General features: G+C 40.0%; 1 long non-coding RNA gene across 1 annotated transcript in view; it reads left to right on the forward strand.

Moving 5' to 3' along the window:
• The window catches only part of LOC307226870, a 98,412-nt gene extending 86,153 nt beyond the window's left edge, over positions 1-12,259 (forward strand). The window contains exon 3 of the long non-coding RNA XR_013843627.1: positions 12,190-12,259. This is a non-coding gene — a long non-coding RNA (uncharacterized lncRNA). The remainder of the gene's footprint in view (positions 1-12,189) is intronic.
• Positions 12,260-12,554: the final 295 nt, after the last annotated feature.

Genomic DNA, 12,554 nt, shown 5'->3' on the forward strand with positions numbered 1-12,554 from the left:
GCCTTTTAATAGTCTTTCCAAGACTGTGTCCCTGGTGCAAGTGGATCATGCCCCACATTTTTAACATAGTTTTAACGGGTCCATATTGACTAATTATATGAGTTTGTTATATTTACCAGTATAACCATCTGTCTGGACCTCTAGCTATGGAGGCTACAGCATTAGTTTTATGATGCCAAATTAAGCTATTTGAACTAGGCTGACATAAAATACTAACCCACTTGTGCATAAGATGTCAAAAATCACGCAAATAAGCTCTTTATCCACTTTTGATACAGAAATGGAACCAAATTAGGCCAGTTAACATTACATTTTACTTTGCTTAATAATGCCCCTTCATAACTAACAACGTATCTCATTAGTTGTGCTTTTGTTAAGGCCACAGTTCAGCCCAAGTGATTGAATACTTCAAAACTGCAAGCACATATTAGGTGCAAATATTACATTATTTTCAAGGAAAACCCAGCTTTTAAATTTGAATTCTTTTTTTTTTTTAAGGAGAAACTGGGTCAAGTGGTTGTCCCTGTAGCGCTATCAATAAGTTCAATAAAATAAAATCTAACTTGTGTTTGAAACATACATTATAAATAGATGTATAGATGGACTGGATATTGAGGAAAAGGATGTTAAAGATTATGAATATTAAGATTTATATTAATCTATAAGCCTATTAAAGTACAGTAAAACCTGTCCTTCAGACCACCTTTTTAAAGATATCACTTCCCTGATGGGACCACTAAATTTCGGGCCAAATTATTTTCCCATAAAGAACAATGAAAAGAAAATGATTATATTAAGTCTACTTCTACTATGGTTTCTTTTCATTGTTCTGCCAAAAATGATTCCAAATAGTAAGATAACATTGATTTTGACCTTGTTAATGAACCTGAAGAACTTCAAGGAATATCTGACCACACATTTCCGTTTAAATTAGGGCAGGGGGAGAAAGAGGTGACAGGGAGACATCTCCATCCATTCTACATCAACATTAGCATAAGGCACATAATTTCATTGGTGTTCTGAAACGGCAGCATACCTTCATGTTGGTAATGGCTTATAGTGAAAAAATTTCTTTGATTCAAAGAGTTGAAGCAATTTGTGTGAGGTATTAGCTCTATAAATCTCTTCAGGATCATATCTCTGAAATCTGTGAGTCTCCTGAAAAGTAGAGGTTTTGCAGAATGTAGTCTAGGCCTTCCAGAATACATATTAGATAAAAAATTTCCCTCTGCTATTACTATTTTTTTAGGACAGGGATGGGGAATTGTGACTATCAGCCCCAGCCAGCACGACCAATGGTCAGAGGTCATTGGAACTGTAGTCTGGAGGGTCACAGACTCTCCATCTCTGCTTTATGGCATGAATGTTTATAAAACATATGTGAGACTCTATCCAAAAAACTCAAATTAAAGTTGCATATCACAGATGAAAGTCACCTAGTATAATATGCATTGTGTTTGGCAATATTGACTTACACCAAGGAGCCTGCCAGCTGCTGCCCCCAGATTCTCAGAAAGGCGAAAGGTTTAGCAGCATGATTCTGGAAGTACAGTGGTACCTCGGTTACAGATGCTTCAGGTTACAGACGCTTCAGGTTACAGACTCCGCTAATCCAGAAATAGTACTCGGGTTAAGAACTTTGCTTCAGGATGAGAACAGAAATCACGTGGCGGCGGCAGCGGAAGGCCCCATTAGGTAAAGTGGTACTCAGGTTAAGAACGGACCTCCAGAACGAATTAAGTTCCTAACCTGAGGTACCACTGTATATAAATTTTTAAAAATGATGGCAATGGTAACAAACAATGTAGTTGGGGAGGTGACATTCACTTGACCTCTGGTTCGTTGCATTGCTACTGCTTACTGAAAAGTAGATGGGTGTGTTGCCATCTTGCCCTTCCCCCCATTTTCTGGTAAGCAGCAGCAATGTGCCCAAACAGAGGTCAGGTGAGCACCACCAAGCCAGCATTGGCTACTGGCTGTAGTCTAAAATACTGACGTCTTGCCTGAGAATTCCCAAAGCCTCAAGTTTAGTTTTGCCCTGCTTTCTGCTCTGAGTCTTTAGTGGCTAGGCTGATTCTAAAATAATGTCAATGAAGGAAGAATTCATTCCTTGATATATTGAAAAATGTGATCATTGTAATGTACATATGTGGTAATACATTACCAAATTATAAAGCTTTGTTTTTAAATCACAAAAATGTAGAGATACATTTAGCATTTGGTCATCTACAGGGAACTGCACTAATTATGATTTGTGAATTACTTTCTCCATGAAATCACAATTTTTACAATAACTATATATAGATTATGAATTTTGCAGAAGGCTTATCGCCTGGGGTGAGACTTTGGTTGTTTAAGTACTGTCATTCTGGCAGAATATTCATTTAGATTTTCATGCTCTAGTCAGCACCTTGGCTGTCCTTAGAGTTTTACACTTGGATTAAAAATACATTGGATTCATCAAGCATATTGTTAGTAAAATGAACCTGGGACTTCCCTATTGCATACCACGTTCTCCGATTTTCTGGCAGCAAATGAATTAGAGACCAAACAGATGTGTTTGAAACTTTAGCAGCCACCTTTGCTTTGAGCAAAAATTGACCCATAATCACTCATATAGCTAACTATTTGGTTGCTCTTCATGAAAGCTACTTGCCAGTCTTCAGGTAATAAGATTGCTAGAAATGTTCATTAGTGGCATTGTGCTGGATTGCAGGTTGTCCAATCTTAAAAATAAATAAATCCAGAACCACTTTTGCATTAATCCTCAGAGCAGCTTGTTTATATATGTTTCTGAAGATCAAGCACAGAGCATTGGTTAAGAGCATGAGCTGTGAGTTACAAGATCCATAGTTCAAATCCCAGCCATTAACTCAAACAAGGTGGTCTTAAGTGAGTGATTATCTGTTCCCAAGTCAGAAGCCTGATTCTTAATATGATGATAATTATTGGACTATGTTACAGAAAAGTTATAAGAATTATGCATGTATGTGAAGCATCAATCTCACAGTGGTGGTTGATTTCATGGGGGAGAAACTGCCACTTACCTTAGTGTGTTTGTGTGTAGGGGAGGTATATTTTCTGTTTACTCCTTCCCCCACTTTGCTTTTAAGACCCTCCCAATTGATACTCATAGGAAGGAAGAAGAAAAGTACACCAGCTTGAGGGTCAGTGTACCCTTTTTGCCCTTTCTTGGGCCTTTTTTGGATAATGAGGTGGGGACTTTAGATCGGATGTAACAGCCTTTCCTAAATCCCTTCCTCAACATGCCCTGGGAACATCCTATTTCTGTCTCTACTGACCTTAGAGCACTGCCAGCAGTGCCTCTGCCCGTGAGAAGGTCCATATCACCCTACAGCCCTTAGGCACAGGGAACATATGGACTTAGGAAGGGTTCTATGTAAGTGCTATGTGTTATTACCCCATTTATTATTATTATTATTATTATTATTATTGTTGTTGTTGTTGTTGTTGTTGTTGTTGTTGTTTTACTATTTATACCCTGCCCATCTGATTGGGTTGCCAAAGTCACTCTCGGTGGCTTTCAACATAATAAAAACACAGCAAAACATTAAAAAACTTCCTGATACAGGGCTGTATTCAGATGTCTTCAGAAAGTTGTTTAGCTCCTTGACATCAGATGGGAGAGCGTTCCACAGGTGGCACCACTACCAAGAAGACCCTCTCCCTGATTCAATGTAATTTCACTTTTTGCCAGAAGGCTCTTGGAATTAGACCTCAGTGTCCGGGCTGAATGATAGGAGTGGATATGCTCCTTCAGGTATACAGGGACAAGGTTGTAGGGCCTACATTTTTCTGGTTCCCATGAGATATTAGGAAACATACAGTTACCTTCCTGTAGTTATGAAAAGGAGTCTCTCCTGTTCTGTTTTCACCTGGTTAGTATGGCATGCTGGTTCCCTGCCTTGCTGTCTTAAGCTCTGGCTACTTTTACAATAGGCTTTAAAATTCTAAATTTAAAGGTAAAGAGACTCCTGACCGATAGGTCCAGTCATGGATGATTCTGGGGTTGCTTTACTGGCCAAGGGAGCTGGCGTACAGCTTCCGGGTCATGTGGCCATCATGACTAAGCCGCTTCTGGTGAACCAGAGCAGTGCATGGAAACGCCATTTACCTTCCCGCCAGAGCGGTACCTATTTATCTACTTGCGCTTTGACATGCTTTCGAACTGCTAGGTTGACAGGAGCAGGGACTGAACAACGGGAGCTCACCCCGTCGCGGGGATTCGAACCGCCGACCTTCTGATCGGCAAGCCCTAGGCTCTGTGGTTTAACCCACAGCACCACCCAAATAACTACCTATATTTTGAATTATTCAGATGTTTTTACTGTGATGAGCGTGCAGATCCTCTCCCCACTCCTGGCTGTACAGTTCTGAAGGAAGAAGCTGGCTAATTTACGTGGTTGTTTTAACTTTGTAAAAAAAATAATTTTGTCATGCTCAAACACTGGTGCTGCAAAATTCACAGAAGCTCAGATTCAGAAATGCTTGTGAAAGAAGAAGAATCTGTGCTAAGGTGATATTGCAATAGAAAAGTAATCATATATGTATGAAAAGCCATAAGCCTGAAGATTTGGAGAGAGTTGTACAATTGACAATCAAATGGAGCTTAAAGGGAATTACGAGGTTTTCAACTAAAAGGCCTGAAATAAAGAAAAGTAGTATTTTACTGCAAAAAATTGCAAATGTCAAGAGTAAATCATAAGACTTTGCACCATTGAGCTACTAGCCAGCTCTATAGTTTCCTGAGTTCTTACCACAGGGAAAGACCAACTTTCATGCTCAATAAAACTTAAGAACTTTAGAAATACATTAAGAGATGTAAATCATATATTTGTGACTTTTTCTTCCTAAATGGCTAATTATAAAAGACAAATGATGGAATGTATGTGCTCCTTGGCTGGTAACCTATTCCTTCATTTGCTTTAGAACATGTTATTATAATTCTGTTTGTTCCGAAAGATGCACACCAGTTTCTTCAAGTTAACAGAAAATGAGGGGTTGGAAAGAATTAGATATTCTTGTAATCCACCCTGCTCCTCCTCTTCTTGCCTAGGAATGTTCAGAAGTATCTTGGAGCAGAAGTATCTTTAGAAATCTGTTTCTAAAATAGGAAGGCCAGAACTCAGCTGCCCAAATGGCTTGCTGTGGTCCAAAACCAGACAGGTGGTGCCCCAGATTGAATATGTACTTGTTGGAATGATTGGATTCACAAACAGGGTGATAAAATTTAATAGCAAGGAGCAATGGGAAGTTACAAGATCCTAGAGTAAAAGCCATTCCCCCCACATAAATCTATCTTAATAGCCTGAATTGTGAAGCGTAAAGCAGAAAAATAAATCGAATGATATCCTAAATATAAGTTTACACAAACATTACTATACATATACTAGCAGTGATAGACGTTTATTTATGTTATGCATTTGCAGACAGTTAAGGGCTCTTATTTGCATAAGATTGTAGATCTGTCTGCTCAAGGAGAGAGACAGAGATAGCATGGTATAACATTACTTTTTAATATGTATACATAAGCATCTGCATTATTTACACAAATGCATATAATGCACTCATTCATACTGAGCTTATATTTCAATAGAATACGCTGAATTTTTCCTAGTGAATGTTCAATATTTGTATTCTGGTTACAGCATTAAAAAAAGGCAATCCGCTGCAGCATTGTTTGTGAGAGATCCTGAGGTACACATTTGCACTCTCCTCCACTAATATCACAGAGGCTGCTGGGGCACATCTTTTGAATGCTGCCCCTAAAAACTTGTTGGGCTACTTGTGCTGTTAAGGCAGTTCTGGCCAATCATTTTGTTCTCAATGCCTCCATCATGGATAAATCATTCAGCACTCTGTGGTCTCTCTCTCTCTCTCTCTCTCTCTCTCTCTCTGTGTGTGTGTGTATGTGTATAGATTTCTCCAATAAGACATATTTTCCCATGTTATTTAGTTAAGGAAAAAAATAATTATATTAATGAAAATACTCACTACCTTGAGAGATATCAATCAGTTTGTTAAAATAAGACAGTTAAAATCAACTTCTAAAACCCCAATAGAACTTCAAAAAAATTACAGTCCTAAGAGAGCCACATAGCAGTCTCTCTAGATCCACCAAGTGTGTGCAATATGCAAATCTCTAGCAAACACACACCGGTGCCATATTTCCAGCTTTGCTGATGCATTGATCTCAGTGGATTTTGAGATATAAACTTCAATTTGGCCCCCAGTCATTTAGTGGACAGTGCCACCAACAGTTCTGACACCAGGTTATTTGTTGTGGCTGTTTTGCCGTCCCTGTTTGCACATTAATCCAGTGACAATTAGGTGTCAGCGAGCGTTGATTCTGCTCGCTGATAGCCTTGGGCTGTGCACTTGAAGCCCTAATCAGGAGTGTAAACTCTGCTATATTTCAATTTGGAGAAGCGCTCTTCCGCTAAGAGGCCCCTGGCACTGCGATAAATAAAACGCCTATTTACTCTATTGCCACACTTAGACATCTAATGCACTTACTACCAGCCCCCTAATCATAGCCTCCAGTTAAATCCGCCTATAAATCACTCCATTCTCATCCTGCAGATTAGTGAAGCCATTTTCCCCAAACCCCACAATGAACACTGTTTCCTTTTCTTGTTAGTCAAAAGCTAGATGATTTTTATTAGGTTAAAGACGAGCTCACAGATGGTAAATCGCGTGGAGAGAAATGAGCTGGAGAGTTACACGGTGGAGTGCAGGCCATGCCGAAGGCAGTGGCGGGGGAGAGCAACCAGCCACCAGCAGAACCAGAATCAAGTGAGAAACAAACAACACCCCCCTTTGCATGCTCACATAATCTTTCAATCCTTCTTACTCCTCCTTTTGTTCATTTCACTCCAGTGACATTGGCATTTGTTTGGCACAAGGGGGCAGCTTCCGGCAAGTGGGATATGAGAGATGATTTCCCCCCCCAAGATTTAGATGCTTTAGAGGCGGGGTGGGTGGGTGGAGGAGTAGAAGAGAAGGTTTGTCTACATTATGAGATTGCTCCAGATGAATTCTGAGTTGGGGATGACATAGCTGCGTCTCACCATCTATCCTGAAAACATCTGGGAATCAGTGTAGACGTCACCAGAAGCTGCGACTTGAGCTGCAGTGCTCTGAAGAGGAACAGATGTTCTAAATAAAACTTTAAAACTTACCAAAAAATGGATAGAGGTACAGACTGAAATCCTAATCCTACTTGTCAAAAGGATGCCCCACTGAATTCAGTTGAACTTACTTCTGAGTAGACATGATTAGCATTGCAGACGTGAGTTAATTCCATATCTTGAGTTCATATTTAGACTTTCTTAGGTATTTTGATGTAGAGAAGAGAATCTGTGTTCCTCATCTAGCCCAGCAGTTATTATTTATTTAACTCCCCACAGCTATTCAGGGTTTTAGACTAGAACCTTTTATACCTCTCTGGCTTGAGACCCTGCTGAGGAACCATGAGTTCTACTTCTTTGCCGCAACCCTGCAATTCCTTGTATTTCCTTCTGCTGTCACAAAATGCCCTTGACTGAGAATATCTTTATCCAAAGAAGATTCATGTAGTGGAGAAAACTCTTAATTTTCTACAGCATAGCAGCTCAACACTATTCACAAGAATGTTTGAAAAATGCCAGCCCTACATGGGCAGGGATGAGAGCATAAGAAGAACCCAGCTGGGTCAGTCCAAAGGCCCATCTATCCAGGATCCTCTTCTTACTTTGGCCACACCAGATGCCCCCAGGAAGCCCACAAGCAGGACTTGAGTGTGGTATCACTATCCACACTTGTGATTCTCAGCAATTGGTATTTAGAGGCATACAACCTCCAGCAATGGTGGGTAAAATACAGCCACCATGGCTAGCAGCTGCTGATAGCCTTATCCTTCATTATTTTCTCTAATCCTCTTTTAAACCTCTTCACATTTGTGGCCATCATTACATCTTGGGGAGCAAATTCCATAGTTTTAGCTAAAAGAAACGGCAACTTGAGCAGTGCCACTGGCTCCTAGGCATCAACTTTCTTCAAACATTACCAGCAATGTTGTGGGGTCAGACTTCTGATAGAGTGTGAACTTCCCTTAGAGTATGAAAAGGAAGCTTCTTCAACCAGGCTGCACTCTACAGAGCCAGAAGCATACACACTTTGCTAATTGTGTGTTTCTTTATGTCCATCTTATGTTCAGGAAAATCTATAAACACATATTTTTTAACTGTAGATCAATGATTATTTAGTAATGTCTGCAAAGAACAGTTTTGAGTTTTGCTATCCCAGAACTGAAGATCTGCTTGTTAATGCAGATCCTGGAAAGTGAGTCTAGTAGCAAGGTAATACTAGTATAAATAAATAGTTTCAAAAATAAAAACCATTTGCAGTGGTAAATGTGACCTATTTGCACTTCAGCTCCCATGCACTCCAACCAGCACAACCATGTTAGTTGGGGCTGACCTATTTTGGACCTCATTGTTCTTCCAAGTATTCCTCAGCATATTGTAATATTCTTAACTGCTTTCCTTATGAGAAATAATTGGTTCGAATAATTCTTAACACGTTTCTCCTAGCAGAATTCTAGTTTTGACTATTTAAAGCCAGTTTTAAACCCTGTTAATTTGCCTTTATTAGAAGGAGGCACCTGGTGAAGATCAGGCTGTTGTTGGAAAAGAACATCTGGCTGGAAGTTTGATCTTCCCACCATTCCAATAATTTGAGCCAGCCATTCCTTCCTATTGATACTTCTACCCAGGTTATATTTGAAAAGCAACTCTTTCCCCAAAGGAAAGTAGCCACAATTCAATTATACATATTAAAAAGTAGTTATTTCAAATGTCTCAGATATTCTTTCTTCTCAATATTAATTTCCTTTGGAGAAGAAAAATCTGAAGACGTAGTAAAATTGATAATAATAAACTTATTTATAAATCTGGGTGCAAAAAGCAAGAACAAGCTATTCTAGATTTAATTGAGGCTTCCCAAAGTCTAAAGTAGTGCCTGGTCAAATACTCCAAAATGTTCCTTCTTAGCTGTTTTGGTTTGCACTCTACCAAATGGAGCAAAACTGGTTTTAGATGTGGCTCTCTTTTCAGTTTCTTGGAATACCTAACTGCCGACTGTCTCCTATAATGGATTAGGCCAGACTTCCCCAAGCTGGTGCCTCCCAGATACTTTGGACTACAACTCCTATCAGCTCCAGTACAGCTGTGCTGGACTAGGTGATACCAAGTCTAGAGAGAGAACTACTTACTCACTTTCCATAGCACACAGACCATAACTCAGAAAAATATATTAACGTTCCTCCAAAGCAGTGGAGGTGTGTGGGAATTGCAGTTCCTTTTCACAATAGGAGTGGTGGAGCTGTATTTTCTAGAGCTGTAAATTTGGCGGATTAAAGTACAGGTCTGGCCTGGTACATGACCTTTTTTTTAGGATGGATAGTTTCAGAGAGTGATTAGTCCAAGGTCAACCAGTAAACCTCATGAGTGTTCAGATATGTGAACCACCGATACTCTAGGAACGTTCATCACTTTATAACTAAGCCATGTTTTACTGCCTGTGCACTTTTTCTGAATGTGGTATGGAAAAGCACATGAATCTGACCTTTGGAGAGTTTGTAAGTAAACCAAATGTGTGACCATTTTCCAACTTAAGAGGAAGAGGGAAACTTTTGAACTCACCTTAAAGAGTCACCTATATTTCCACGCTTTACTCTGCTGCATATTTTGAGACTTTAAATCTCTGCTGGTTTTCTCTTACCAAAGAGTACATGACCCACACTTGGACCTTGACATCTAGGAATTGTCCTTTTTATATAGCTTTCCCCCCCCTTGAACCAACACATATATCAAAACTATTCATTTGGTTTAAACCCCATAGGTTCAGGAAACCTGTGCAGGTGATGAATGTGTGGAACATGGAAATTTCCTCCCACTACATACACAAAGCATTCTCCAGCTCATAGAAAAAGGGAACACACATGTGAACACCAGTGCTCATATCACATCATCTTGCAATTCTTAAATTCTGGTCCTATTAACTGTCTTGTTGTTAAAATTAGGTGATTTAAGACTATATATATGAGATGCTTCTATAACTCCTGGATATTGTTGTTGTGTGGTGAAATATCATTGTTTTGTGAGAGGAAAACGAAAGGTACGCAACAGCTGTGGTCCCCCTAGCCTAAGGTTCAGGTCTTTTGCAACCTAACCCCTCCACTCTCCCTTGTGGCTACCGAGCCCTTCAGTTCCTTCTGCAACCCACATTCTCCTCTCAATTCCCGCCTGCCCCTTCTTTTGCCTTAGCTAAAAGGGTGGATTGCTGTGAAGTGCTCCCCCCTCTAATCTCTGTTTAACTATTTCCATATGATAACTGCTTTGAAGCCCTGCAGCCCAATGAAAAGGCCAGAAACCACGGCTCTGTTGTGGGGGGTCCCCTAGGGAAAAAGTATGTAAACAAAGGCCAGCTCGGCAGCCTTTACACCTCGCTTTCCTCTTCCTTTCTTGCCTGGATCTCAGGTGGAATTAAAGGGATTAAAACTGAGAGTAAATGAGGCGAGTGTGCAAAATGACTCCTTTCTGAACCAAACGGCATGTTCTGTGCTGGGGAAATGAGATACACATTTAAATCTCATCCATCCACCGCCTGTGGCCACCACCGTGTACCTGCCTACTTAGCCCAAGGGTTAATTAATTGAGGCTTCAATGCACTATTGCAAGAGCATTATTGCATTTGATACTCTACATCTGTGATTTAAAACTCTTTCAGTCCCTTGTCAGCAAGGGAGGGTTTTAACTAGGAAATTAGCATTCAGATAAGGGTACGCTCTATTTGCTTCTGAAAGGAAGGAAATATTAAGGATGCTAGTGCACAAACCACAGTATAATATTCTGTCCCATCATGGATAGGACTCCTGAGCCCAGCTTCCCGGGGGTGGGGGGAGGATGGAGCAGGATCAAGGGACATCTGAAAATGGCTATATAACCGCCAGAAGAAATGAATACAGTGGTAACCCGGGTTATGAACTTAATTCATTCTGGAGGTCCGTTCTCAACCTGAAACTGTTCTTAACCCGAGGTACCACTTTAACTAATGGGGCCTCCTACTGCCGCCGCATGATTTCTGTTCTCATCCTGAAGCAAAGTTCTTAACCCGAGGTACTATTTCTGGGTTAGTGGAGTCTGTAACCTGAAGCGTATTTAACCTGAAGCGTCTTTAACCTGAAGCGTCTTTAACCTGAGGTACCACTGTACATGGTAGGGAACAAGCTACCAAATGCATTTCAAATGCATTTGTGTCAGGCTAATATATTAAAAACATCTTGACTCTTTCTTTGCTTTTAAATGTATAATTATTCAGGTCTGATATTTGTAGTTGGATTCATATGATAGTTAGTTATCAACTGGATAGGAATATTAAGAGTACTCTAGTTAGCTTTTATTGTCTCTTGGCAAGTAGAGAATTTAAGATTATCTTGCATTTGCACCTTAGTCTTGTATACTGAAATAAGCATGTACGGCCTTCAGCTGCTGAAACTCATCACCATTTTCCAATAGTGCTACAGAGTATAGATAATCAGACTACTCAGGAATTAATAAGACAGCCTTGTATATTAGACTAGAAAAGTTAATAGTCTTTCTTTCTTTCTTTCTTTCTTTCTTTCTTTCTTTCTTTCTTTCCTACTAACAATTGCCTTTTACAAGTAGACTGGCAGAGGAGGAATGAGTCCCTTGTCTGCAAGCATGCTCAGTTTCTGTGCTTGCCTGCATGTCATCTGGGGCGACCAGGCAAGTAATTAAATAGAAGACTGAATCATGGAATATAAATATATGAAGTGTAGTATATGGTTTTTTTTAGCCTTAAAACACATCTGACTGGACAGTTAGCTGATCAGTACACACATGGTGTAAAAAGCAAAAGTTGCATAAAGTGCAGCTAAGCAGAATTATACCAATGTATCTAGTTATGCAGAAGCAGGCCTTATACTTCCCAGGGACCGCATTTACTAACAGGAGAGACTGAGGTACTGTACATACAGCAGTTTAAAGTGAATTTGATTTATCCAGTGTATGCATGTATTTTATGTGTCATCCACATGATGCTGTTTTCTTGCAAGTGGTAGCCTGGACTGTTCCTGTTTTTAATTTGGATTTTCTCCATATACAGATAATGCGGTAAGGAAAACAACAACATAAAATTGCATGTTACCAAACTTTGGATGTACTGGACTGCATTGTATAGTTAGGTGACTTTTTTAAAAAATGTGCGTAGTGTTGTTTTGCTGGGTACCGTCTATCATTGCGCCCCTACTTTTGTTGGCAAGGTACTCCTCAGTGGGTTGTTTGTGGGTCCAGGCACTTGTTTTATGCAAGTCTGCTATATCTCAGAAATAATAATAGGCTGAGCACATGGGTAAAAAATGCCTGCATACGTGCCTACAGTGGGCCTTAGTTTTTCAGAAGTTAGGAAGGGTAAGGAATTTAAGAGAAAGGAGCAACAACCCACAATGCAAGTGCATACAGTCAGCCACC

Source organism: Podarcis cretensis, assembly GCF_951804945.1.
Source record: "Podarcis cretensis genome assembly, chromosome: 11".
Classification (NCBI taxonomy): Eukaryota; Metazoa; Chordata; class Lepidosauria; order Squamata; family Lacertidae; genus Podarcis; species Podarcis cretensis.